At 48.6% G+C, this 27047-nt stretch overlaps 1 long non-coding RNA gene across 1 annotated transcript; it reads right to left on the reverse strand.

Moving 5' to 3' along the window:
- Window positions 1-1050: 1050 nt before the first annotated feature.
- On the reverse strand, window positions 1051-27028 carry LOC138850017 (uncharacterized). Its single transcript, XR_011389399.2, has 5 exons — window positions 26647-27028; window positions 26071-26283; window positions 10061-10273; window positions 8536-8614; window positions 1051-1231 (listed from the first exon to the last, which is right to left on the reverse strand). It is a non-coding gene; the product is annotated as an uncharacterized LOC138850017 (long non-coding RNA).
- Window positions 27029-27047: the final 19 nt, after the last annotated feature.

Below are 27047 nucleotides of genomic sequence, written 5' to 3' on the forward strand. Positions count from 1 at the left end.
ATAACAGGCCAGGGCAGGGCGGGTGTTGTGGTACAGTGAGCTAAGTTGCCTCTTGGGGTGCCAGCATCCCATATTTGAGTGATGGTCCAAGTCCCAGCTACTCTGCTTCTGTTCCAGCTTCTGGGAAAACAGCAGAGATGGCCCAAGTAGGTGTGCCCCTACCACCCAGGTGGGGGACCAGCATGGAATTCCTGGCCTCTGGCTTTGGCCTGGCCCAGACCTAGCTCTTGCAGCCATTTGTGGAGTGAAACAGCAGATGGAAGGTCTCTCTCTCTCTCTCTCTCTCTCTCTCTCTCTCTCTCTCTCTTTCTCTCCTGTAGATAGTGATAAAGTAGTGTGTTTTTCTTTAAAAAAAAAAAAAAAACTAGAAGAAAGGGTTTTCAATGTTTCATCATAAAGGAATGTTAAATGTTTGAGGAGAGAGACATGTTTACTCTTATTAGACATTATACAATGTATACATGCATTGAAATTGAAGTATCTCATATAAATGTCTAATTGTTAGTGTTAATTAGAAATAACATTTTAAGAGAGATCCTAGATTTTGCTGGAGTTCATCATTGCCTTGTTTTCTTTTGCTTCGTTTCTATGCATCCATCACTGATCTCCCAAACTCTGACATAATAGTGTGATGACCAAGCCTGCCAGGTGACTTCCGATTTTAACCATGTCCCGGATGCAGTGGCCAGGGAGGCACTGGGGACTCAACTGGGAAACATACAGATACGGTTCCTGCTCTCAATGAGTTTACAGTCCAGCAAGGAATCAGATACAAGTAACTACAGTTGTTTTAAGCACTACAGTGGGAGAGGTATGGGTTCTGTGGGAACATGTAGCACAATTCCCTCACCCAGCTAGGGAGACAGGAAATATTCAGACCTGAAAGATGGACAAAAGCCTTTCATCCAGATAATATTTATTTATTGAGTGCCTCTATATGCCAGGCATCATTCCAGTGCTGAGAACATAGCCCTGAACAGCACCGGGCCCTTGTCTTCTTGGAGTCTACGTTCTAGTGGGTAGAGACAGAAAATAAACACAGATCATTGCTTTTTTTTTTTTTAATAGATAGGGATTTATTTATTTGAAAGACAGACTGACAGACAGAAAGAGATCTTCGCTCTTCTTGTTCATTCAAAAAAAAAAAAAAGTCCACAACAGGCCAGGCCAGGCCAGGAGCCAGGTCTCACACTGCAAGGTGCCGGAGTAGTCCAGAGGCGATTCAATGTGACTGGAACACAGAAGGTAGGGAACACTTTCAGGAGATAAGGGGATGAGTATAAGCAGCAGGTCAGGGGCCCTGGCACCTGTCCCCTGTCCGGATCACACGATTGACAAAGCCTCCCTCTGCAGTTCTTTGTTGTATGATCCATTCCCACCCTCTTTGCCTTCTTCAGTAGGACAGTAAAGGTAGAAGCACTTTTTTTCAGACTCCCTGGTGAGAGAGAAGGTGTTGGCAGGAGACTGGGAAGCGTGCAGACGGAAGAAGCCTTTGTCTTGCCCTGCTTTGTGGTGCACTTGCAGCAGCAGCAGCCTGGGGGTCCTCCTCCACGGCCGGCCGTTCCTGCTCAGCCGCAGCGCCCCTAGGAGGCCAGTTCCTACTCAGCAGGCTTCAGCCAGGCTAGCTGCACCCTCCCCGTCCCCGTTCTTCTCCTCTAGGCCTTCAAAGCCCTTCCCTCCCTGGCCTACCCCCATGTGCCCACCAGTTTTGAAAATGATCTTCTGCACTAAATCTCTTTCCGCTTGGAATAATCTAGGGCAGCACTGTCCAGCAGAATGCTCTGTGATGACAGGGCTGTCCTAGCTGCGCTAGCCGATGCAGTCTCTGCCGGCTGTGTGTGGTTACTGAGCTCCTGAAATGTGGCTGGTGTGACTGAGGGACCAGACCTCTCCTTTCATTTAATCCTGGTAATATAAATGTGAATAGACACATGTGGTTAATGGCTGCCATATTGGACAGCACAGATCTAGAATGATTTGTTTTCCTGGCGGGATACTTGCTGATAGAATCCTTGATAGAAGAAGCGGTTGTGGGAAACCACTCAAAGATGGGAATCTGGGATCGTAATGTGACCTGCGTGGGCTTGGGTTCACTGGTGACCTCACTGCCTTGTGGAAAATGGGATACTGTGTCAGGGTGGAACCCCAGCCCCATGGCAGATGATAAAGAGAAACCGGACTCTGTCTTGGCTTGCTGCAATCCCATAGGTGCTGAGAGTGGACAACGAGACTCAGTGACTCAGAAAAAAGAAGAAAAAAAAAAAAAAAACAGTGTATTGCTCAGCACAGCCTACGGCAGGGCCAGTGGCTTGGGAAAGCTGGTTTCCTTGCATCCACGTCTCGCAGGGCAATGCAATGTCTCAGCTACATGTTGCCTAGGAACCTGGGTCCAAGGGCTTGGAACCTTTTGTAGCAAGTGTTCAAAATGCTAGTCCATTGGGATGTGTGTTTCGGTGCAGTGGGCTAAGCCTCTGCCACTTGGAATGATGGCATCGATACTGGGGGGCCTGGGGAGTGCCTGCTTGCACAGCAGTCATGTTTGGTCAACTTGACCTACCTTTCTGGCCTCTGTGGCTAACTACGGAAATGGTTAGTCCTGACATCCTCAAAGATGTAGCCTTGGTATACTGGGTCTCCCAGCCATCAGTAGTCATGGCAAGCGATAGCAGGAGTTACTTAAACCCATGAAGACCTGGCATGAAAGGCCTCTTGAAGAAAACTCTTTGGAAGACCAAATGGCTGCTGGAATGAACCAGTAAGGAGGGAACTGGGGCCGAAAGGATTTCTTTTATTATTTTTTAAAAATTATATTCATTTAAAAGAGTTACAGAGAGAGGTAGAGATACAGAGAGAAAGGTCTTCCATCTGCTGGTTCACTCCACAAATGGCCCAATGGCTGGAGCCAAGCCCATCAGAAGCCCGGAGCCAAGAGCTTCCTCCAGGTCCCCCACATGGGTGCAGGGGCCCAAGGAATTGGGCCATCCTCTGTTGCTTTCCCAGCAGGGAGCTACATTGGAAGAGGAGCAGCTGGGACTCAAACTGGCATCCATATGGGATGCCAGTGCTGCAGGCCAGGTCTTTAACACTCTGCGCCACAGTACCGGCCCCCTAAAAGGATCTTAGGATGGATTGGCTGTTTCTGACTGTGCTGAAAGTCTTATAAAAAAAATTACCTGGGATCAGTGATGTGGCACAGCAGGTTAAGCCTCTGCTTGTGACGCTGGCATCCCATATCTGAGAGTCACCTAGGGCCCCAGCTGCTCCCCTTCTGATCCAACTCCTTGCTAATGTGCCTGGGAAAGCAGCAGATGTCCCAAGTGCCTGGGCCCCTACCACCCATGTGGGACGACTCAGATGGAGTTCCTGGCTCCTGGTGTTGGCCTGGCCCAGCCCTGGTTGTGGTGGCCATTTGGGAAATGAGACAGCAGGTGGAAAAGCAATCTCTCTCTCTCTCTCTCTCTCTCTCTCTCTCTCTCTCTCTCTTCCTTCCTCCCTCTCTCCCTGCCTCCCTCCCTCCCTTTCCATCTCTAGTACTCTGCCTTTCAACTTAATAAACCTTTAAAAGAAAAGTCACAGGGGTGAGCATTTGGTGCAGGAGTTAAGACTGCTTGGGATGCCCTCACCCCACGTTGGAGTGCTTGTCTTCCAGTGCCAGCCCTCCTTCTGATTCCAGCTGCCTGCTAATATGCACTCTGAGAGGCGTCAGATAATGGCTCAAGTAGTTAGGCTCCTGTCACCTACATGGGAGACTTGGATTCCTGTCCCAGCCCTGGTTGTTGCCAGCATTTGGGGAGCGAATCAGTGATTGGAAGGTTTCTGTCTGTCTCTCTGCCTTTCAAATAAACAAAAAATTTTAAATATATTATTTAAAAAATAAGAAAATGGCAACCTTATGATTCTAAGCTATCAGTTTTAGGCAGGTTCAGAGAACTAGAGAGCTTCTATAATTGCTCTAAAATGATTCTTTGATCCCTTATAGCTGCAGGACCAAAATATCATGGAAAACAAGACCCAAACTTTGATCCTGTGAGTGCAGAAATGTGTTAGTATAAATCACAGGTACCCCACGTTTCTTACGTGAAACTTAGGGCACTGAATGGTGACTTTTAATTCAATTCAGACAAATGTGAGAATCTGGAATGCCTAAAGCATCTTGAATTCCAGAAAAATATAAAAGCTTCAGTGTCTCTCTCCTCTCCAATTCTTGGGGAAGCATGGGACTGGGATCATTAAAAAAAAAAAAAACCTGCTTATAGAAGAGTGTGTGAGAGAGAGAGGAGGGGGAAGGAGAAAGGGAGGGGAGGGCAGTGCAGGCGGGGGAAGTGGGAACACATGTGCACATTAAGTCACCTGAATCCTCCTGAGACTGCTCAGGGCCTCTGTGTTTGAAGACTGAATGTAAAAATTCAAGGCTCTGTCCAAGTCTGGGTGTTCATGAATCTGTGCTCAACCTCCTCCAAATCCTGTGGGCTCTGCATCTCGCCCTGCCTGTTACGATACTGGAGGCAGGCGAGGTCCATGTGGAAACATAAAATTCCCAATCATAAATCTATGAGCTTTGGATGTATTCACGGCATCTTGCCAAATCTGATTCCAGTCCTCCTCTTAGGGGCCCATATTTCCCTCTCCTGTTCATTCCACACTTTTATTATTTGTTTATTGAAATGCTCCACTTGCTGGGCTTGTCTCCCAAGGAAATAAGTCATCGTGCGATTGAGCTGTGTTGGGGTTGTGGCGGCGAGCGGGAGAAACTGAGTGAGACTCTGATACTATTTTAGGCTCCACACAACATCCGTGACAACTTCATTGGCAACTACAGAGAAGATGTCAGCGCGATGATAGTACCTCCACATTCTTGACTCACCTGAAAGGAAAGTCATGAGCAAGTTGGGGGACCCTGCTCTCAGACTGGGGTCTCACAGTCTAATGGTGAAGACAGAGAAGATGTCCCAGTTCTGGGCCATCAGTGCAAAATGATAAAAATGAGTGCAAGGGCCTGGCACTGTGGCGTAGCAGGTAGAGCCGCTGCCTGTGGTGCTGGCATCCCACATGGACACCGGCTGCTCCACTTCCAATCCAGCTCTCTGCTATGGCCTGGAAAAGCAGTAGAAGATGGCCCAAGTCCTTAGGCCCCTGGACCTGCGTGGGAGACCCAGAAGAAGCTCCTGGCTCCCGGCTTTAGATCGGTGCAGCTCCATCCCTTGTAGCCATCTGGGGAGTGAACCAGCGGATGGAAGACCTCTCTCTAATCTCTCTGCCTCTGTCTCTCTGCAACTCTCTGCCTTTCAAATAAATAAAATAAATCTTCAAAAAATGAGCGCAAGGCACTTTTGGATCATTGAGCTGTGGGTAGGAAGTGGAGAAAGAGGTGCCTTCCCAAACCTCATCCCAAAGCGAGAAGCGAGGTACCCAGGTGAGGATAGACGTGAGGTTGGCATTGATCCTGGCAGGAGGAGTAGCAAAGAAAAGGCTTGCAGAGAGAAACAGTGTGATTTCTTCAGGAATTATAGTGCATTCGGGAGAATAGAAACAGGAGTTGAAGGGGGAGGTGATGAGAGGAGGCTGCACCCCACCTTTCAGGTATGGAAAATGGTATTCACAGAGAGGTCACGCTGCTAGTAAGTGGTAGGATTGGGATAGGAACCTAGGTCTGACACAAAAGCAGAGAAGCAAAGGAGACAAGCTGGGTCCTGCCCACCAAGCTCCCATATTGAGTTGAGGACTCACAGCCCTGGAAATGGCAATGGGATGGGTGGGGTGGTTGGTCTTGGGACCTAAACCTTCAGCTAGGGAGGTGAGATGGCCTCCAGTGCCCAGTGGGGTCAGGGGCCCAGCACAGGGGACCACTTACTAGAGATGATTGTCCTACTAGGTCACTGCACATGAAAGGAAAACTGCTGGGCACGGGTCACTGTTCCTACAGGATTAGGGTCTGGCAAATTAATACACGGAATCACAATTATGAACACTACGCATGAATTGCTTCTGGTTGGCCGGAGCCAACCCCAGAAGCTTTTGTTGGAGAACTCAGCCTGGTGCCCAAGTACTCTGACAGTAATTATATACAACTATAGTAAGTAGTAATCACCCACTAAGCACCAAAGACTTTCTACATGTCACCTCCTGCAACTGTATAACCACCCAACAAATCAGGCAATCCCACTCCTGTTTTACAGAAGAGAAAACCAGGGCTGTAGGAGATCTGTGACTTGAACATGTTTGCGCAGATGGCAAGAGTTCCTAACAATGAGAGCTAATAAAGAAATGCCTTTCATGCCAGGTCCTGTACAGTAATAGACATTGCTGGTCATCTGTCCACAGCCGTGCCACCCTTTCTATGGTGATAGAGCCCTAAGTGGTTCAGATAGGCATCCCTGAGGAGAGGGAGCTCTGGCCAGCACCAGCCCAGCCAATCACGGTCCTTCTACTCCCCCTATAGCCGACTGGATCTAAGGTGGGCTTGTTAACCAGCTCTGTGCCAAAACAGAGAGATCAGTGAGGAGGTCCCGGGAAAGGCTTCCTCGTTCTCGGGGAGAGAGGACTCTCCTGCTGTCGCATATTGTAGTGTCCGGGTGTGATGCCTAGAACTGTGCTGGCTGTGGTATGATCACGAGGGAAGCCAGCTGAGGAAAGTCGACCCAGAGTGAGGTTGGGCGAGCATGAAGATGGAAAGAACCTGGGCCCTTGGTGACCTGGCCAATCCCGAAATTCCCTACGTCTGGACTTCTTGTTAGGTGAGATAATACCTTTCCTTGTTGTTTCAGCTATTTCCAGTTTTTGCTTTTCACTTGGAGCTGAGGACAGCCTACCTGACGCAGGTGGACTTCGCTCTGCGGAGCCACACATTTCTTTCTGGGAGAAGCACAGTGTCTCCATTGGAAGATGGCCCCTTGCTCTCTACCCTTTTCCCTTCGCTTGTTTATGCTACTCACGGGGCTTCCTAAATGAAGACTGATGGGTTCATAGGACTGCCTTACTTTTTTTTTTAAGATTTATTTATTTATTTATTTGACAGATAGAGTTACAGACAGTGAGAGAGAGAGAGAAAAGTATTCCTTCCATTGGTTCACTCCCCAAATGGCTGCAGTGGCTGAAGCTACGCCGATCTGAAGCCAGGAGCCAGGAGCTTCCTCCTGGTCTCCCATGGGGGTGCAGGGCCCAAGCACTTGGGCCATCCTCCACTGCTATCCCAGGCCACAGCAGAGAGCTGGACTGGAAGGGGGGCAACCAGGACTAGAACCGGCACCCACATGGGATGCCGGCGCCACAGGTGGAGGATTAACCTAGTGCGCCATGGCGCCGGCCCCTGCCTTACTTTCATAACATGCTTGAATGCTCAAAGACCATGTGGAAGGGATATACTGGGTGTGCTAGCGGGAGTAAGAGACACTTACATGGCTGGCCAGAGCTTATCGACAAGAGGCCAACATGGGCTTTTCCAAGCCTCAAACAGGTGATGAATAGAGTCTAAAGAAAATCAGATGACACTGCAAACGGCCCATGCAAGCTCCAATGGCAAGAATTCTCTGCAGTCAGTAACAGCACTGAGGAAGTGCGGTGCAACTGCCCACCCCTGGATCCAGGGCCAAAAGAGCATGCTGCTCCCATCATCACGCTTCTCAGCAAGGGGACTGGGTGCTGGAACCCCCTGCCCTTCTCGCCACCCTTGCATCCTGGACAAATACTGCACTTCCAAGGTTCAAAACCCTCCAGCCCTCCGAAAGCCTTGAGCACCACGCAGCTGGCCAGAGCAGGCTGCCTGGGCTCCTTGGGGGCTGCCTGCCTTCAGTGAGGGTTCTCGGCAGCTCAGGTCTGGCAGCCTCTCCTCCTCTCCCTGTGGGACTGATCCCAGTGCCCTGGTTCTGTCAGCACCTCTGCTGTGTACATTACCACGTGGGTTAGCCCCCCGCTGGGCGGAAACCCAGAGAGGGAGGTGCAGGTTTCCTCCCAGGCCACTGAAGGGGCCTCCGCTGGCCGCAGGAAGCCAGACACTTGAGCTCTTGGAAACGGGGCTTTCACTAGGGGGTCAGGGCAGAGCGATCCCTTGAGTCTTCAGATGGATCCCCGTGCTCCCCATCTTTTTCCACATCAATACCTGTGGAATGACCGCACATTGCAGCATAATGCTAAGTATGTCATGTTTTGGATCAAATGCTTTCAGGAACTCCATTTCATGTCAAATTTAAGCCAAGTTACTTGTCCAGGCAGGTTGTGCCTTTCCCGGAATGGCTCCAGCATGCTGTCTCTTGATTTATCTCCCACTCTAAATAACAAATGCTCCGACCAGGATGACACTGGGCATTCTCTACAGGCATGGAGCCTTCGGGCCTCGGTTCTTCTCTTCCTGTCTGTTGGCTTATTTTCAGCTATGCAAAGTCTAGCCATTCCACAAATCTCATCTCAGCTTATGGTCTGTCTGGTGGAGGAAATGGCCACATCAACACATAATGACAAAGAAATGAGACAAGTGCTCCAACAGAAAAGAGCCCAGAGGAAGGGCTCCTGATCCAATTAGGCTCAGGACTGATCACTTACCTGCAGCTGGTCAGACAGAAGGAAGCAGAATCAGAGTAGAACTCAGCGTTACTAGACATCAAAGTCCAGGCTCTTTCCACTGTAGACAATTGGGAGAAGACAGAAATGACTTTTTGGTTATGTGTGGTCAGCTTGATTAAGCAGCTGTGGCATGGTTCTAGGTTAAAGGTGAGAGTCGTTTGAGATTTGGGGAGTGACGGGGAACTGGCAGCCGTTGTTCTCCGAAGATCACAGGAGTTCCACAGCGATGGCAGCTGAGGAGGTGGCAGCAGGTTCCAGCTCGTCCTCACGCTCACAGTCCACATGCAGCTCTTCCCAAATGACGACCCTGCAGACCACCAGAAACTCCAAGCCCACCAGCAGACACGGGGCCCTCGAGGGCTCCAACACGCCTCCTTCACAGAGCTTAGGGCAGATGGGTGTGCCCGGCTCCTCCTGGGACTGACTGGCTGGCGGTCCCATTGATCCGTGCCTCTGTTCGCTTTCAGAGTGGCGCTTCCCCCGCTACGCCCACAACTGTAAAAGTCCAAATTCCTCAAATAATCCCTGACTCCTTAACTTGTACAAGTCTGCTTCCTTTGTAGGACACCGACAAAGCTGGTGTTTTTCCCAAGAAAGAACAATAGTTGAGTGGACAGAACAACAGACTGATATTAGAAACCGATCTTCACCAACATCGCCATAACTTCAGTGCCCTGCTCTTAGTTCAGAAAGTACTTGTTGAATTGGATTGAATTTATTTCTAAGATTTGTTTGTTTATTCTTTTGTAAGAGAGAGAAAGAGAGAGAGAGAGAGAGAGAGAGAGAGAGAGAGGTTTCACCTGCTGGTTCATTTCCCAAATACCTACAACAGCCAAGATTGGGCAAAGCTGAAGCTGGGAGCCAGGAACTCCATCTGGGTCTCCTATGTAGGTGGCAGGGACTTAGTACTGAGCCATCACCTGTTTCATTAGCAGGATGATGGAGCAGAAGTAAAGGTAGAGGTGGGACTCCATCCCAGACCTTCTTCTATGGGATGCGGGCATCCCAAGCAGCAGCTTAACCCACTGTGCCACAGTGCCCACCCCTGCACTGAATGTTTAAGTTGCTTCCAGTACAAATATCACAGCTTCTGGGAAAGTAGGGTTTTGTTGTTGGTGGTGGTTGGTTGGTTTTGCTTCTGCTTCTTTTCCTAAGATCAATTCAAAGGTTTAGAATCTCCTTTGCTCAGTTCCTGAAGTTTTGAGTCAGAGTGCTATCTGTCGTGTTGGCTGTATGTGCTGTTCATCTCCAGGGTGTGACAGATTTTCCACTGACTTCAATTTTCCTCTCTCTCCCTCACTTTCTATTCCTTGCAAAAACAAGAAAAATCATACTCTCGTGCATTTTCTCCAAAGAAAGTATTTCACACTCTAATCAGATCAGCAGAGAGAGAGAGAGAGGAAGAGAGAGATGTATTGAGTTACTCTTATGGGAATGCTCCTTTGGCCTAGCTAGGCTGGAAGTGGGAGAAACAAAGACATCTGGCAGTTGCGGATCTGTTTACCTGGGCTGGCCGGACAGCAATCAGCTCTGAAACACTTGATTGCAGGAATTTCCCCCTTGTTACTCAGGCCATTTCGTACTTGTTGGGAGAGAACATGTTGCGTGTTCCTTCTGCATCCTGGAGAGCCGGATCAAATGCTATGTCAATTAGACAACCATTTATGGAACGTCTCCTGAATTGATCCCAGTGCAAGTTGTTGGAGGGATTTTCAGCCTATCAGAGAAGGAGACACAGTAACAGCACGAGTTGGCCTACAGTAAGTGCTACAAAGGGACATCCACGAGGCCCAAGGACCAGAAGAGGGGGCACCTGGACTTGATAAAGGAGTGGTGCTGGTGCTGAAGAATGTGCAGGCAGAGGGAGCTAGCGTTGATTAGCACTGAGCTGGGTTTCACAGAGGAATGTGAATAAGGCTACGTGCACTCATTGACAAGCTAGCCAGTGCCACTCACTGAGCCAGGTGCCTTACATGCTTTAGCACTTGAAGCTGTCCCCTCCACCCACTGGGAGGAAACTGAGGCACAAATAGGTGACATAAGCTATTCAAGATCTTGAAAACAGCAGAACTAGGATTAAACACTGATCTCTTCACCATCCAAGAACATTCCCTTCTCCTATTTGTACTTAAAGAATTATTTTCAAAAGACAGTAAGATGGGGGCTGGCATTGTGACCCAGCAGGTTAAGCCACTGCCTGCAACGCAGCATCCCATATGGGCATAGATTCGAGTCCCAGTTGCTCCACTTCCCATCTAGCTCCCTGCTGATACACCTGGGAAAGCAGCAGAGGATGGCCTAAGCACTGGGGTCTTTGCCACCCACACACTTATGTCTTTAAAAAAAAAAAAAGGCAGTGAGATAAACTATTAAGAATGAGAAGCCCATGGCCGGCGCCGCGGCTCACTAGGCTAATCCTCCGCCTAGCGGCGCCGGCACACCGGGTTCTAGTCCCGGTCGGGGCACCGGATTCTGTCCCGGTTGCCCCTCTTCCAGGCCAGCCCTCTGCTGTGGCCAGGGAGTGCAGTGGAGGATGGCCCAGGTGCTTGGGCCCTGCACCCCATGGGAGACCAGGAAAAGCACCTGCTCCTGGCTCCTGCCATCGGATCAGTGCGGTGCGCCGGCCGCAGCGCGCCGGCCGCGGCGGCCATTGGAGGGTGAACCAACGGCAAAAGGAAGACCTTTCTCTCTGTCTCTCTCTCTCTCTCACTGTCCACTCTGCCTGTCAAAAAAAAAAAAAAAAAAAAAAAAAAGAATGAGAAGCCCTGCTTGTGATGCAGCACCCCTTATGAGCGCTGGTTCGGGTCCTTGCTGCTTCACTTCCAATCCAGCTCCTTGATAATGCACGTGGGAGAGCCGCAGAAGATGGCACAAGTACTTGGGCCCCGGCTACCCACACTGGAGACTGGGACAGAGTTCCTGGTTCTTGGCTTCAGCCTGGCCCAGCCCCTGTGGCCATTTGGGAAATGAAAGAAATGATGGAAGATCTCTCTCTCTCTCTCTCTCTCTCTCTCTCTGCCTTTTAAGTAAGCAAATAAATAAATAATACATACATAAATCTTTTTTAAAAAGAATGAGTGGGGTTTAGACAGATTTTTTTTTTTTTTTTTTTTTTTTTTTTTTTACAGGCGGAGTGGACAGTGAGAGAGAGAGAGAGACAAAGAGAAAGGTCTTCCTTTTGCCGTTGGTTCACCCTCCAATGGCCGCCCCGGCTGGGTTGCTGCGGCCGGCGCACCGCGCTGATCCGATGGCAGGAGCCAGGTGCTTCTCCTGGTCTCCCATGGGGTGCAGGGTCCAAGCACTTGGGCCATCCTCCACTGCCTTCCCGGGCCACAGCAGAGAGCTGGCCTGGAAGAGGGGCAACTGGGACAGAATCCAGTGCCCCGACCGGGACTAGAACCCAGTGTGCCAGCGCCACTAGGCGGAGGATTAGCCTATTGAGCCGCGGCGCCGGCCTTGACAGATTCTGAGGTGTACAAAGGGTTGGGGTAAAGGGTACAGTCATTCTAGGCAGAGGAAGAATGCCAGGCGTGCAGTGAGCGGGCAGGGCGTGCCAGTGCGAAGCCTGTGTGAGGAACCTCAGGCAGCTGGTGTGACTGTGGGAAAACATTGCCATATCCCAAACGACTGTCTTCTCGGATTCAACACATCATTCATCAATTCAGCACTGCTGGGGATTCAGAGGTCAAAATTGCTCAGTCCTTGCTCTCTAATCTGGCGAGATAATTGCTATTACCACTGACTGCCTTGTTTATGCATCAGGGCACGCTGTGTGTGTGTATGTGTGTGTGCACACGCATATGCACGTACTCGAACCAGCATGATTTGGACCATTTCCTTCCCACAATCATTTCTCAACACATATGCCCCTGGGGCTCTCCATAAGCGTGTGTTCCCTTATTAACTCTGCCTGGAGCAAGGCTTGGATTGCACTGCTGGCCTTGAAGTGCTAAGTTGAAAGCTCAGAGCATCTCAATAAGCGCCCTGGCAACCCAAGAGAGACCCGAGCTGATCTTCCACTTGCTCACTTCGAAAATAATGATCGGCTCTGGGGTTGCACGGAAGAGATCTTGATTGGAACCGACAAGAGAGCGGACACCTCCTGCTTCTCAGCAGACTTCATAAGCGCTCAGCGCTCCTTGAGAGAAACTGTAGCTCCAAGCCCCTGGTTCAGCGGCTGGAGCAGACTTACAACACGCATTTCATCTCTGGCAAATCACAGCAGAACGTCATGAACAGCTGGAAACTCTCGGAGGTGAAGACAGGCTGGATATTATGTTTGGACTTCTAGGCACCGCCCCCATGATAGCGGATTTCCATTTCTGACAGGGTTATTATTTCCACGTTTCGGAAATATCCTGGATCTCACCTTGGGTAATTACTGATTATCATCCGCTCCTCACCTGAGGCATCTTGGCACTTGGGTGAACCTAACAAAAAAGTGCTTCCACCCCCAACCCCAAAATGAGCTGGGGAAAACTATATGTGAGACTATGTCTTTATTTCTATTTTCATTTGCATTCCCTTTGGCTTTCTAATGATCAAGCCATTAATCAGTGTCAAATCACTAGCCAGCACACAGACAGTACTTTTGCCACTTGGGTTCCGACATGGATTAAATGGCAATAACGTGTGTTACTAAGTCTGGTGCTCTCTCCTGAGGTGCTGTGGTAATCACAGACCCTGAGCTTTTCAGGGAATACACCCGCTCTCCACGTAGGATTTTTATCCCTGGGCGTCCACCACAATCTTCTGAAACGTGATAGAGCTCCCCAAGTTATTCTAACAAATGTTGCTGGCTGAGGAGCGCAGAGAGACTCGCAACTCGCATTTTGCTTTCTGAGGTCACCATTCTGAAGGTCCTTTCATGTCTCCAAGCCTTTGCCTCTCCTCCTTATCTGCCTGGAGAGCCTCTGGACTCTCTTCTCTCTTCCCTGCCTGTTCGTCTTAATGAGGCGCAGCTCCAAACGCTGCCTCGGCTACGAAGCCTTCTGTGATGGAAAGAATTCTTTTCTCCCTGCTTCCAAGGCACTGCATAAGCAACTTTGTGAACATCTTGTTCCACTTTGCATTCCTGTCACCAAAGTCTAAGAGTTACAATTGCTCCACATCCTCACTAGGACCTGGTATTGTCGGTATATTTTATGTCAGTCTGATTTTAATTTCCATTTCTCTAATGGCTAATCATGTTTAGTACATTTTATGTGCTTATTTGCCATCTGTATATCCACTTTAGTGAAGTATCGTTGCAAATCGTTTGCCCATTTAAAGGAATTCATTCATTTATTTTTGAGAGGCAGAGAGAGAGAGAGAGAGAGAGACAGAGACAGAAAGAGCTTCCATGTGGTGGCTCAAACGTGCACAACGGTTGGGACTGGGCTGGGTTGAAGCCGGGAGCCAGGAATGAGATCCAGGCAGGTCTCCCGGGTGGGCGGCAGGAACCCAATCACTTGAGCCATCACTGCTGCCCCCCAGGGTCTGCACTGGCAGGAAGCTGGAGTCAGGAGCTGGAGCTGGACTTGGAATCAGGGCTCTCCAATATGGGAGATGGGTGTCTTAGCCGCTAGGCCAAATACCTGTGCCTGCCCATTTTTAAAACTGGGTTGTTACAATGGATTAAGCTGTCTCCTAAACACCAGCATCCCATATGGGCACTGGTTCAAATCCTGGCTGCTCCACTTCCAATCCAGCTCCCTGCTATCGTGCCTGGGAAAACAGCAGGGGATGGCCCAAGTGCTTGGGCCCCTGCACCCTCCATGGGAGACCCAGAAGAAGCTCCCAGCTCCCAGCTTCAGCCTGGCCCTCCCTGGCTGATATGGCCATTTGGGGAGTGACCAGTGGATGGAAGATCTGTCTCTTTGCTTCTCCCTCTCTCTGTAACTCTGCCTTTCAAATAAATAAATAAATCTTAAAAACATAACAAAACAAAAAAATCCTGGGCTGTTTGTTACCTAGGTACAAGTCCTTAGCAAGTATGTGTTTTGCAAGGTTTGCTCTCCCAGCATGTAGCCTGACTTCATTCTCTAAGCTGTGTCGTTCATACTGTATTGCTTTCACACCTTTGTAAAGAGTCAATTCACCGCAGACTTAAAGAAAGACGGTGCACTTGTATATTTACTTTCCCATCATCCTCCTGCTAGGTACAGCTAAAAGCTCTGGACATTATATATGAAACATTACATATATACAAACAAGAAATGGAAGATGGTTCTGAAAGGTGGAGAGGAGGACCAGCTGAGGGCCCGGGATACAGGCAGTACCTAATGGTGCATCCGTGGGTTTTCTTTGTGCCTCCTATATCCGAGATGGGTACTGGAGAAGGTGCAACTGGCACAAATCAAAGAGCCAAGCCTGCTGTCTCTAGACAAAGGAGCGCCCTCACAGGACATAAAACCTTTAGACAAGAGTTGCTCTACTCCAGCCAGATACCACAGAGAAGAGCTACAGTCTTGCCCGAGCCCCACCTGCAAAGACCAAGTGGCGTACTCAGACTTCCACCTTTGCCTGGATATCATGACGGGGCTCGGTGCCCTCTCCAATCCTCCCTGGGGTTGCCACAGAGAGCACATAGGAGGAAGGTGGACTTCAGTCCTCAGTGGGCAGTAACAGGCCCTTTTCTCATACCTCCCCTTCCGGCTGTCAGTGGAAGCCACCTGTGGAACAGAATTGCAGCTGCATGGGGTGGTAATGAGCTGTCCTCCCCTCCACTGGCAGGGTGATGTCAGGCAGAGCTTAGTGGAGGCCACACCCACCCTACCTTGTTCTACTGAAATGCATGCATCTCCCCCAATTCCAATATTTATGATTTCGTGTTTGCCATCACTGTTTCTTTTCTCTTTGTTGAATACCCTTTCCCCTGTCTGTTTAACTGCTCTTTTTTTTTTTAAGGCCCTGCTTAAATGTTTTCTTCTTGGTAACCTTTCCCCACTAGCTTCCAAGAAGAAGTTCCTTAACTCTTTTCTCACACCCTTGTATTGTATGATAAGTATCTGTTTCTGTTTGTCTTGCCCACCAAACTAGGAATTTTGGAAGAGTACCGATTCTGTTTATCCATCTTTTCCTCCAGAGTCTAGGATGGGGCTTTATGCAGAGTGAGTACTCAATAAGTCTATGAACTTTATTTTAGGTAAATTTTTATTTCTAAGATTTGTTATTTGAAAGTCAGAGTTACACAGAGAGAGGAGAAGCAGAGAGAGAGAGAGAGAGAGAGAAGAGAGGTCTTCCATCTGATGGTTCACTCCCCAGTTGGCTGCAGCGGCCAGAGCTGCGCCGATCCGAAGCCAGGATCCAGGAGCCTCTTCCAGGTCTCCCACACAGGTGAGAGGCCCAAGGATTTGGGCCATCTTCCACTGCTATCCCAGGCCATAGCAGAGAGCTGGATCAGAAGCAGAGAGGCCGGGTCTCGAACCTGCACCCATTGGGATGCTGGCACCTCAGACCAAGGCGTTAACCCGCTGTGCCACAGCGCTGGCCCCTTAGGTAAATTCTTTAATGTTTAACTGAAATTATTTTGATAGAATTGTCCTCTGGCTTACAGAGCATTCCTTTTTTTTTTTTTTTTTTAAACAAAAGAACTGTATGCTTTGTGTAGCTTTTCAGATTGAACTTTAAAAAAAATTGTTTATTATTCATCTGAAGGGCAGAGTCACAAGGAGAAAGGGAGAGACAGGGAGAAAGATATCTTCCATCTGCTGGTTTGCTCCCCAAATGGACACAATGACCAGAGTTTGGCCAGACTGAAGCCAGGAGCCAGGAGCTTCTTCCTGGTCTCCCACATGGGTGCAGGGACCCAAGTACCTGTGCCATCCTCTGCTGCTTTTCCAGGCATATTAGCAGGCAGTTGGATTGGAAGTGGAGCAGATGGGACTTGAACTGACACCCATAGGGGATGCCGGCGTCAAAGGTGGAGATTTTTACCAGCTACGCCATAATGCTGGTCCCTAGACTGACCTTTCTTTCTTTCTTTCATTATTTCTTTCTCTCTCTCTCTCTCCCTTCCTTCCTTCCTTCTTTTTTTTCTCTCTTCCTTCTTTTCTTCCTTTTTTTCTATTTTTAAAAAAGATGTATATTTATTTGAATGGCAGAATTACAGAGAGGCAGAGGCAGAGAAAGGTCTTCCATTCACTAGTTCACTCCCCAGTTGGCTGCAGTGGCCGGAGGTATGCCGATTCAAAGACAGGAGCCAGGAACTTCTTCTGGATCTCCCACCTAGGTACAGGGGCCCAAGGACTTGGGCCATCTTCCACTGCTTTTCCAGGCCATAACAGAGAGCTGAATTGGAAGTGGAGCATCCACGACTCGAACAAGTGCCCACATGGGATGTCGGCATGGCAGGGAGCGGCTTTACTCTCTATGCCACAGCGCCAGCCTCAGATTGACCTTTCTAATTCATTCACACATAGATCACTTTGTTTTTTTAAATGTGTAATATTCAGCCATCTAAGAAAGATAGCATGATGCAGAGGAAGAAGCTCATGTGTTGGAATCAGACCTAAGTCTCAATCTTGATTTGATGCTGGGGCACTTTGTATTTCCCAAAAATGGCTAGTCTCCCTTCTGTGCCCTGCTCAAACTACAGATTCATGAGCCAAAAATAAAGCTTGATTTTGCCCAGAAAGTTTTGTGTCTTGTTACCTAGCTATTGATAACAAGATCAAATTTCAGTCCCAGAAGTGGGATGCTGCAACAAAACTGAAGACCCATGGTTTGGGGCTGCCGGATCTTGAGGACAGTGTCAGTGAAGACTCCAAAGGCTGCATAGGGACTGCCACAGAATCCCGGGAAACCTGCTTGCCAGGGTTCAAGGTGAGTGAGGAATGGGGCCGGCGCTGTGGTTTAGCTGGTAAAGCTGCCCCCTTCAGTGTCAGCATTCCATATGAGCACCAGTTTGAGTCCCAGCTGCTCCACTTCTGATCCAGCTCTCCGCTATGGCCTGGGAAAGCAGTAGAAGATGGCCCAAGTCCTTGGGCCCCTGCACCCACATGAAAGACCCGGAGGAAGCTCCTGGCTCCTGGCTTCAGATCGGCGCAGCACCGGCCATTGTGGCCAATTGGAGAGTGAACCAGCGGATGGAAGGCCTCTCTCTCTCTCTCTGCCTCTCCTCTCTCTCTCTCTCTCTCTCTCTGTGTGTGTAACTGTGACTTTCAAGTAAAATAAATAAATCTTTAAAGAAATAAAAAAAAGGCCGGTGTAGCGGCTCACTAGGCTAATCCTCCACCTGCGGCGCTGGCACACCGGGTTCTAGCCCTGGTCAGGGCACCAGATTCTGTCCCGGTTGCTCCTCTTCCAGTCCAGCTCTCTGCTGTGGCCCGGGAGTGCAGTGGAGGATGGCCCAGGTTCTTGGACCCTGCACCTGCATGGGAGACCAGGAGAAGCACCTGGCTCCTGGCTTCGGATCAGTGCGGTGCGCTGGCCACAGCAGCCATTGGGGAGTGAACCAACAGAAAAAAAAAAAAAAAAAAAAAAGGAAGACCTTTCTCTCTGTCCACTCTGTCAAAAAAAAAAAAAAAAAAAAAAAAAGCTGGAGGAATGCAAACCTTTATTTGCGGTAGAGGAAATTTCAGCAGCGTTGCTACCCAAGATAACGTGGGAATAGAAAATGTGCCTGTGAAGGAGGTTTCCAGGCAGTGTTACAGGTGTTGCCCAGCTGCTTCTAGCTGCCTATAATAACATGAGAGACAGCATAAAGAACAAACTATTAAAGATAAAGGAGCCAGAGCTTACTAACTTGGAGAATAAAATTTTCTCATTCCCAGCTTCTCTAGATGCCAAATGATGTGCAAATCAAGAATGGCTTCTAGGCAGAGATTAAATCTAGGGTGCTAGCAGGACAACATGGGCTAAAGCTGAAGCCCAAGGCATGATTGTAAAATCCTCTGCAAAGATCCCAGATTTCTGGTGGCATTTCAGACAAATGTCGCTCTAAGGGTCTGAAGTGTGTGCCTTGCAGGTCTTCCGAAATATAATAGAATTTCTATGAATGCTAAATTTATTGCTTATAGCAGCCTTATAGGAAGACCAAGATAGAAAGCAATTTATCATTTTTTTTTAAAGATTTTATATATTTACTTATATGAAAGGCAAAGTTTCAGAGAGGGAGAGTAAGAGAGAGAGAGAGAGAGAGAGAGAGAGATCTTTCATCCCCTGTTTCACTCCCCAGATGGCTGCAATAGCTAGGGGTGGATCAGGCCAAAAGCCAGGAGCCTGGAACTCCATCCAGATCTCCCACGTGGGTGGCAGGGGCCCAAGTACATGGGCCGCCTTCTGCTGTTTTCCCAGGTGAATTATCAGGGAGCTGGATCAAAGTGGAGCAACTGGAACTTGAACCGGTGCACATATGGGGTGCCAGGGTTGAAGGCAGCAACTTAACCCACTGCATCACAACACCAGCCCCAAAAAGGGCTTATCTTGATGAAGAATAAATAAATTTTTTGTCTAATGGAGACATAAACCCCAATAAAATGCATTAAAAGCCTACAAAATTTTTAAAAGAATTTTTACCAATGGTAACACCATAAACTTGGATTAAAAGGGAGAAAACAAGGCCTTTGTACTCCTGAGGGCAGGAAGCAGGCTGAGAAAATTACCTGGGGCCTCAAATATGAGCCACGTTTTGGGAAAAGGAAGAATGACTCAGAGGCAGAACCTAATCCTTAGGGTGGAGTCAGGAGCTGTAGAGAATCATGGCTAGGCAATAAGGTAAAGCCCTAATCAAAGAGCAGCTTCAGAACTGGTATGTACCTGCAACTCTGGTGTGCCTCCTGGTTTCCCTTTTTGCACGGGTGAATCTACATCGGTTATCTTATTGCAGTCCTACCAGTATGTGTGAGATATGTGGGGAAATAACTTGCCACCTCAGTACCCAAGTCTTCACATTAAGAGGAGTTGTACCCGAGGCACCTCACCCATACCTCGAAACGATTTAGATGGCAGCGTCCTAGAGCTCAAGCCCAAGCCTGCTCTCATAATGTGCAGACTCCGGCAGGTTTGCAAGTAAGGGCTGAGAGCATTTTGCATGTGGGAGGGTTATGAACGCTGTGCACAGAAGGCTGACTGTGATAGTTGATACTTTGAAAAATGGCCACAGTATTCTAGGTCCACATGGTCTTCCGGTATTCTGTCAGAGGTGGATTTTATTTTTTTTCTTGAACCTGGGTGGGTTTGTGAGCATCCCGATCAAGAATGTGGTTAAAACAATGCTACAATACTTCTATGGCTTGATAAAAACAAACAAACAAACAAACAAAACTTTCCTCTTAAGATGGCCCAAGGGGCTAGTGTGGCATAGTGGATAAAGCTGCTGCCTGCAACATCCCATATGGGCACTGGTTCAAGTCTTGGCTGTTCCACTTTCAATCAAGCTCCCTGCTAATGCACCTGGGAGAGTAGTGGAAGATGGCCCAAGTGCTTGGGCCCCTGCACCTACATGTGAGAGCCAGATGAACTCCTGGCTCCTGGCTTTGGCCTGGCCCAGCCCTTGTCATTGTGGCCATTTGGGGGAGTGAAACAGTGGATGGAAGATCTCTCCCTCTCTCTCTCTAATTCTGCCTTTCAAATAAATAAAATAAATCTAAAACAACAACAACTTCCTTTGTGTGTCTCTGGTCACTAGTCCTTGGAATCCAGTGACACACCACAGGAGGCCTGGGTCACATGGAGATTCTATATACAGATGTTCCAAAGGATAACTTCAACAGATTCCGGAAGACAGCCAACAGGAACTGCTGCTCATTTGAATTAACCAGCCCTCAGATGTTTCCAGACCTCAACTTTCCGGCTTCCCCGGCTGATGCCAAGAGGAATAGAGATGAGCTGTCCCCACTAGTAGGTCCCCATTCAAATTGGGGATTTGTGAGTAAAACAAATAGTTTAAGCCACAGCAATGGTTTGTTGTGCAAGCATAGATAACCATTACTCTTTAATACCTGTGTGTTCTTTGGAAGAATCTTCTATTGATATTTAATTCTAGATAAATGATTTTCTCCAGGGCTTGGTTTCCTCAGGTATCAAAAGTTACAATTCCTGGCTGGCGCCGCAGCTCACTAGGCTAATCCTCCGCCTAGCGGCGCCGGCACACCGGGTTCTAGTCCCGGTTGGGGCGCCGGATTCTGTCCCGGTTGCCCCTCTTCCAGGCCAGCCCTCTGCTGTGGCCAGGGAGTGCAGTGGAGGATGGCCCAGGTGCTTGGGTCCTGCACCCCATGGGAGACCAGGAAAAGCACCTGGCTCCTGCCATCGGATCAGCGCGGTGCGCCGGCCGCAGCGCGCGGGCCGCGGCGGCCATTGGAGGGTGAACCAACGGCAAAAAAGGAAGACCTTTCTCTCTGTCTCTCTCTCTCTCACTGTCCACTCTGCCTGTCAAAAAAAAAAAAAAAAAAAAAAGTTACAATTCCTGGCCAGCGCCGCGACTCAATAGGCTAATCCTCCGCCTTGCGGCACCGGCACACCAGGTTCTAGTCCCGGTCGGGGCGCCAGATGCTGTCCCGGTTGCCCCTCTTCCAGGCCAGCTCTCTGCTATGGCCCAGGAAGGCAGTGGAGGATGGCCCAAGTGCTTGGGCCCTGCACCTACATGGGAGACCAGGATAAGTACCTGTCTCTTGCCATCGGATCAGCGTGATGCGCCGGCCGCAGCGCACTGGCCGCAGTGGCCATTGTGGCCATTGGAGGGTGAACCAAGGGCAAAGGAAGATCTTTCTCCCTGTCTCTCTCTCTCACTGTCCACTCTGCCTGTCAAAAAAAAAAAAAAAAAAAAAGTTACAATTCCTATGTCACAGACATGCTGTGAGGTTTAAATGAGACAATACACACAAGGAGTTGTTTTTAAAATGAGTGTTCAATAAATGCTACTACCTAATATTAGTTTAACTCATTCCTATCAAATTGTTTTTTACTGCTTTTTACAAATTCTCCTTCAGGGTGTTACTTACACAAACCTACATAAAATCTGATTTTATATCTATTTCCCTCTCTCTGTTACACACACACACACACACACACACTGCAACACTGTGTCTTCTACATTGTTTCTTTCTGATCACTTGCTCTGGGCAAGTCAGCTACCAAGTCCAGAAGGGCCTTCAGCAGCCTTACAATGAGAAATGGAGACCTGCAGCCTCCATAAGGTGCCATCCATGTGAGTGAGCTCCCTTGGAAGCTGCCCCTGCAGCCCCAGTCTCTTGATTGCAGTCTCTTGGGAGACCCTGGTGCAGAAACACGCAGTTAAGCCACTCTTGATTTCAGCATACACAGCAAAAAGTGCATGACAGAAAAAAAATGACACTAACGTTTGTGATCACTTACTATGCACTAATATTTAACAGCTCTAACCACTTAGGAAGAGACATAGAGGAGAAAATGATCCAAGGTAGAGGACTGTTTTAGGGTCAGTGTGGATGGCAGGGGTGGTTGGCTGAAAGTGCTGATGAGACTGAGTTGGAAAGCGAAGGGGAACAGATCTGGAGAAGTGGGAAGCTCTAAGCCTGCAGATTTCCCTCAAGTTGAAGAGCAGGTTTGGTGAGGACAAAGGAGTAAGTAATGTGAAATGAAAGAAAGTTTTGTTTAGAACGTTAGCAATTTGAGAGGTGGAACAATTCAGGAGAGCAAAGTGTAGCTATAGTCCCAGAAATGGCTGGTTGAACAGCAGCAGTGGTAAAAGGTATTATTTATACCAGTGAGTACAAGGGCAGAGTGGGCAATGACAGAGTGGGCTTATGACAGCAGACTGTCCAAAGTTTTCTTAAGAGGAGTGCAATGAGGCTGGATTGGAGGTTGCCTTGCTATTGATAGTAGAATCCTCTGCACAGGGGTAACTGGTCTGCAAGCTGAAGGCACAAGTTTCCACCAGCTTTTACTCCTATAGAACATAGGAGAGAAGCAAGAACTATCGAAAGAATTTCAAAGGAAGCAATGAACTTAAAGAAAGTGCCAGATTTCAGACAAGATAAAGAGGTACTTTAAAGACAAAGTACTCCAGGAAAGGTTAGATATGCAGGAAAGTTTGCACTAGCACAAGTGGACTCCTGAAAGAGCTGGAACTTGGCAATTGGGAGCCGCTGGAAAATTGTAAGCAGGGAACTGACATGACGAGCTTTGAGTTTCAGAAAGCACACTCTGACAGCAGTGGCAGGATGATGGATGAACTCGGTCAAAAGCACACAGAGCTTCCTCTGGAGGAAGAGCGTTTGCAAAGAGGTCCATTCCGCAGAGGTGATGAAGCCCCATCATCACCCCACGAAAACAATGAGGTCAGCTAGTTAGGAAATAGAAACTGTAGAATTCAATGGGAGGCGACTGACAGGCAGTGGGCAGATGTCTTACCTGCTTTCTCAAGCTGTTCTCCATTGCAGGGTTTCTAACACTCCGTTGAGCCTGGATGTGTAACTGTCAGTTATCTCTAGCTTCCTTTCCTTTTTTGTGTCCCACAAATTCATTTTTCTTGATCCATGATTTGATACTCTACTCATTTATTTTTGTCTTGCTATTTTCATGTTTAGTACATACCTTGGTGATATTAGTACAATACACTTCCAGAAGATTAGGAATCTAAGGGCAGGGGCTGGCCTTGTGGCACAGTAGGTTAAGGTGCCCCTGCATCCCTTGTGAGTCCCGGCTATCCCACTTCCCATCTGGCTCTCTGTTAATGAACCTAGGAAAGCAGTGGATAATAGCTTAAGTACTTGGGTCTCACCACCCATACAGGAGATCTGGATGGAGTTCCAGGTTCTTGGATTCAGCCTGCCCAAGTCCTGGTCATTTGGTGAAGAAAACCAGCAGATGGAAGATCTTTGTCTCTCCCTCTTTCCCTTTCTCTTTGTAACTCTGCCTTTCAAATAAATAAAGTAAATCTTGAAAAAAATCTAAGGGGAGTGTGATTCAGTAGAAAGAACAACAGCTTCCAAAGGGCTGATCTGCAGTCTTTGTCCTGCCGTGCAATTCCCATTTGACTTTGGTTAATTCACTTCTTTGGATCCTTCATTTTTTTCATGTAGAAAATGAATCTCTAGAATCAGACCCTTTTTAATTTGCCTCCTTACATGTAGAGTCTTCAAAAAGTTCATGGAAAATGAGTATTATTGAAAAAAATACTGCATGGATTTAAATTTTTTTAAAAAAGTCTTATTTATTTGAAAGTCAGAGTTACAGAGAGGGGGAGAGACAGAGAAAGAGATCTTCCATCTGCTGGTTTACTCCTCAGATGGCTGCAATGCCCATTGCTGGGCCAAGCCAAAGCCAGGAGCTTCTTCCACATGGGTGGCAGGAGCCCAAACATTAGGGCCATCTTCTGCTGCGTTTCCCAGGCCATTAGCAGAGAGGTGGCTGGGAGTGGGGCATGAACTGGTGCCCATATGGGATGCTGGTGTCACAAGTGGCAACTTTTAGTGCTATCCACAATGCTGGCCCCAATGGATTTAAATTTTCTTTCACACTGAAATATACTTATCTTTTCATTTCATCATTCTGTAAACTTTTTGAAGTACTCTCACATAAGACCATAGGAATTTAATAGATACTTTCATGATTGTCAGATCTACCTTCTCCATTATACTCCTATAAAATCACAATGTGGTGGGGCCAATGCTGTGGCGTAGTGGGAAAAGCTGCTGCCTGTAGTGCCGGCATCCCATACGGGCACTGGTTCAAGTCCCAGCTGCTCCACTTTCAATCCAGCTCTCTGCTGTGGCCTGGGAAAACAGTGAAAAATGGCCCAAGTCCTTGGGCCCCTGCACCCACGTGGGAGACCTAGAGGAAGCTCCTGGCTCCTGCATCTCCAGCCAATGTGGCCAACTGGGGAGTGAACCATTAGATGGAAGACCTCTCTCTCTCTCTCTGACTCTCCTTCTCTCTCTGTGTAACTCTTTCAAATAAATAAATAAATCTTTAAAAAAATTAGAATGTGGTTAATAGGTGTCCAAAAGAAGTTTCATTCTTCATTTTGAAAGGCAGAGAGAGAGAGAGAGAGAATTGCCCATCCACTAGTTTACTTTCCAAATATCCACAACAGTGATGGTTTGGCCAGGCTGAAGCCAGGAACCTGGAAATCAATCCAAGTTTCCCACATGGGTCGCAGGGACCCAAGTACTTGAGCCATCACTTGCCACCTCCCAGGGTATATATCAGCAGGAAGCTGGAAGAGAGTGGAGCTGGGACTCTGTGATACAGATGTCTCAAGCAGCAGCTTCACCTGCTGCACCACAAGTTTCTGTGATGTGCTTGGAGGAATAAAGTTTGAGACCAGTATTGTACTCCTACACATGTTCCTGATCACAGGAAGTTGCTATTTAGTAGGATAAGCTTTTCTGCTTGGAAGCTTTAAGTGTAGGGTGGCTCTCATTTTATTGACCACCCACTTCTCAGAGCCATACTGCTTTTATCTGAAATCATGGCTCTGCTACTTACTGGCTTATTATCTTGGGAAGCCTACTTCACCTCTGTGTCTTAGTTTCTTCATCTATAAAACAGGGAGCCTAGCATTATCTATAAGGTTATTGTAGACACTATCAAATTAATGTATTTAACAGCGTCTGGACTACACAAAGTCTGGGCTAAGCATTAGCTATTGTTTTGATTAGCTGCAAAGCACTAGAAAGCACTAGCATGAACAGATCTGGTTGGTCTCTCTCCTTTAAGAGCTGGTTGCCTAGTCGGCCCTCATTCAATATTCTTACAAGGAGTACAGCAAGCGGTGCAGAAGCAGAGATGGAAAAGCCTGTCTCATCCTGGAGGGAAAGGTGGGGCAGGGTGAGCTTCTTGCGGGTAAAGTTTGAGTCTGATCCTTAGGGAGGAAGCAGTCAGAGCGGCACAGGGAAGGCGGATGAGGACTAAGGAGAAGACGCGTGGGAGCAGGCAGCGTCAGCAGCGGCACCACTTGGGAGCTTACTAGAAACATAGGATCTAGGACCCACCTCAGACCCACGCCATCAAAACTGGCATTTTAACCTGATCCTCAGGTGCTTCCCATTGATAAGGGACCCACGGGCTAGAGCATGGCTGACTGCTTAGGTTTAAATCCCTGCTTTCCCATTTACTTGTGTGTGACTGTAAGCAAGCTATGGGACTTCCTTCCTATGCCTCACTTGCCTCTTTTGTAACTAGGGATAATGAGTTTCTGCCTCACAAAGTTGTTGCAAGGACGAAGTCATTATGTGCAATGGTTAAACAGTACTTGGTGCTTAGTAAACACAGGGATTAGCCATTATAAATGACCACTGTGATGCTATTTCTTCCAGTGGACGTCAGTTTTATAAACCCCTTTGGTGATTCCACTCCTCCTTCACTCCCTACCATTTTGACATTCATCACAGAGGAAAGGACACTTGGAGGTCAGAAGGCCTGGGGTTACACAGCCCAGCTCTCTTCCACATCCAGCTCTCTGAAACTGGGCAAGCTCCTGACCACATGTGTGTTTTCACAGTACCGGGGGCCTGCAATTATACCTGCTTCGCTGAGGTGTTGCCAGGTTCAAAGACCGTGTATGAAGATTTCACTTACAATCTTACAAAAAATTTTTAAGCAACTGGCCTTAAAACGGCAAGATCAGGGAGGGTGTGGGGTGGGCGTGGAGGCTAATTCGTCCCACTTCACGATCTTACGAAGGTGCAGGTTTGGGTTCCAGCAACGACAGCGATGTACTTCGAGAGTATTTTTAGTTCGTGGGCAAACAGGAGTAGGACATTTCAACGCTCTCGTTTTTTCCTCCTAACGTCTGGGGTTCCATGTGACAACACGAAGTCTCTGGGGGCAGAGTGGTTTACAATTTAACTTTTGCGCACACTATGTATGGCAACATCCCCGCAGGGTAACAGTAACCTATCTTCTCCAGAAGGAAACACTGGTAACAGCACAATACCCGCGAAGAACTCCCGCACACCGGGGCCGTTTCTCCAGCATCCGAGGTTACGGAAAGCACGCAGTCTACAGGGAGGGCCGCCACAAACGCCGATGGACTGCTCGCCACCGCCGGGCCCTGGCTCCCATCTCGTGGTCACGAGTAGCTTTACTGGGCCCCCCTTTTTCGTAGGTCAGACAGAACGACCAGAGCGTTTCCACAACACTGCCGTGGGATTAAGCACGAACAAAGGCTGAGGCAGAACCTACCACGTCGTAGGGCCTCGCGTAAGTCCCTTCGTGCCTCTGCCGGCTAAGGCACCACTTGGCGCCATCACGCCCACTTCGCGCGCACAGGAGCCTCAAGTCGACAACCCTAGGGTCCCCCCTTGTGTACTCCGCAATCCTCAGGTCCCGGACGGCAACTACGACCTCCACACCGTGTCGGTTTCCGATTATTCCTCCTCGAGCTGCCGCCCGGGGGGCTGGAGGCCCCAGATCACCGCCCCCGCGGCTCTTGAGGAACCCGAGCCTGCTCCACCACGCCGCTTCAGGGACGAAGCTGCGTTCCTACGGCCCTAAGCCCGCTGGAGTAGAGGTCGCCACAGAAGGCTCGGTGGCGGCTCCCAACGCCATTTTGACTGCTGCGTGTGGCGTCACGGGTGCAGCCG

Source organism: Oryctolagus cuniculus, chromosome 1 (assembly GCF_051225735.1).
Source record: "Oryctolagus cuniculus isolate XC-2025 breed Fujian yellow rabbit chromosome 1, ASM5122573v1, whole genome shotgun sequence".
Lineage (NCBI taxonomy): Eukaryota > Metazoa > Chordata > Mammalia > Lagomorpha > Leporidae > Oryctolagus > Oryctolagus cuniculus.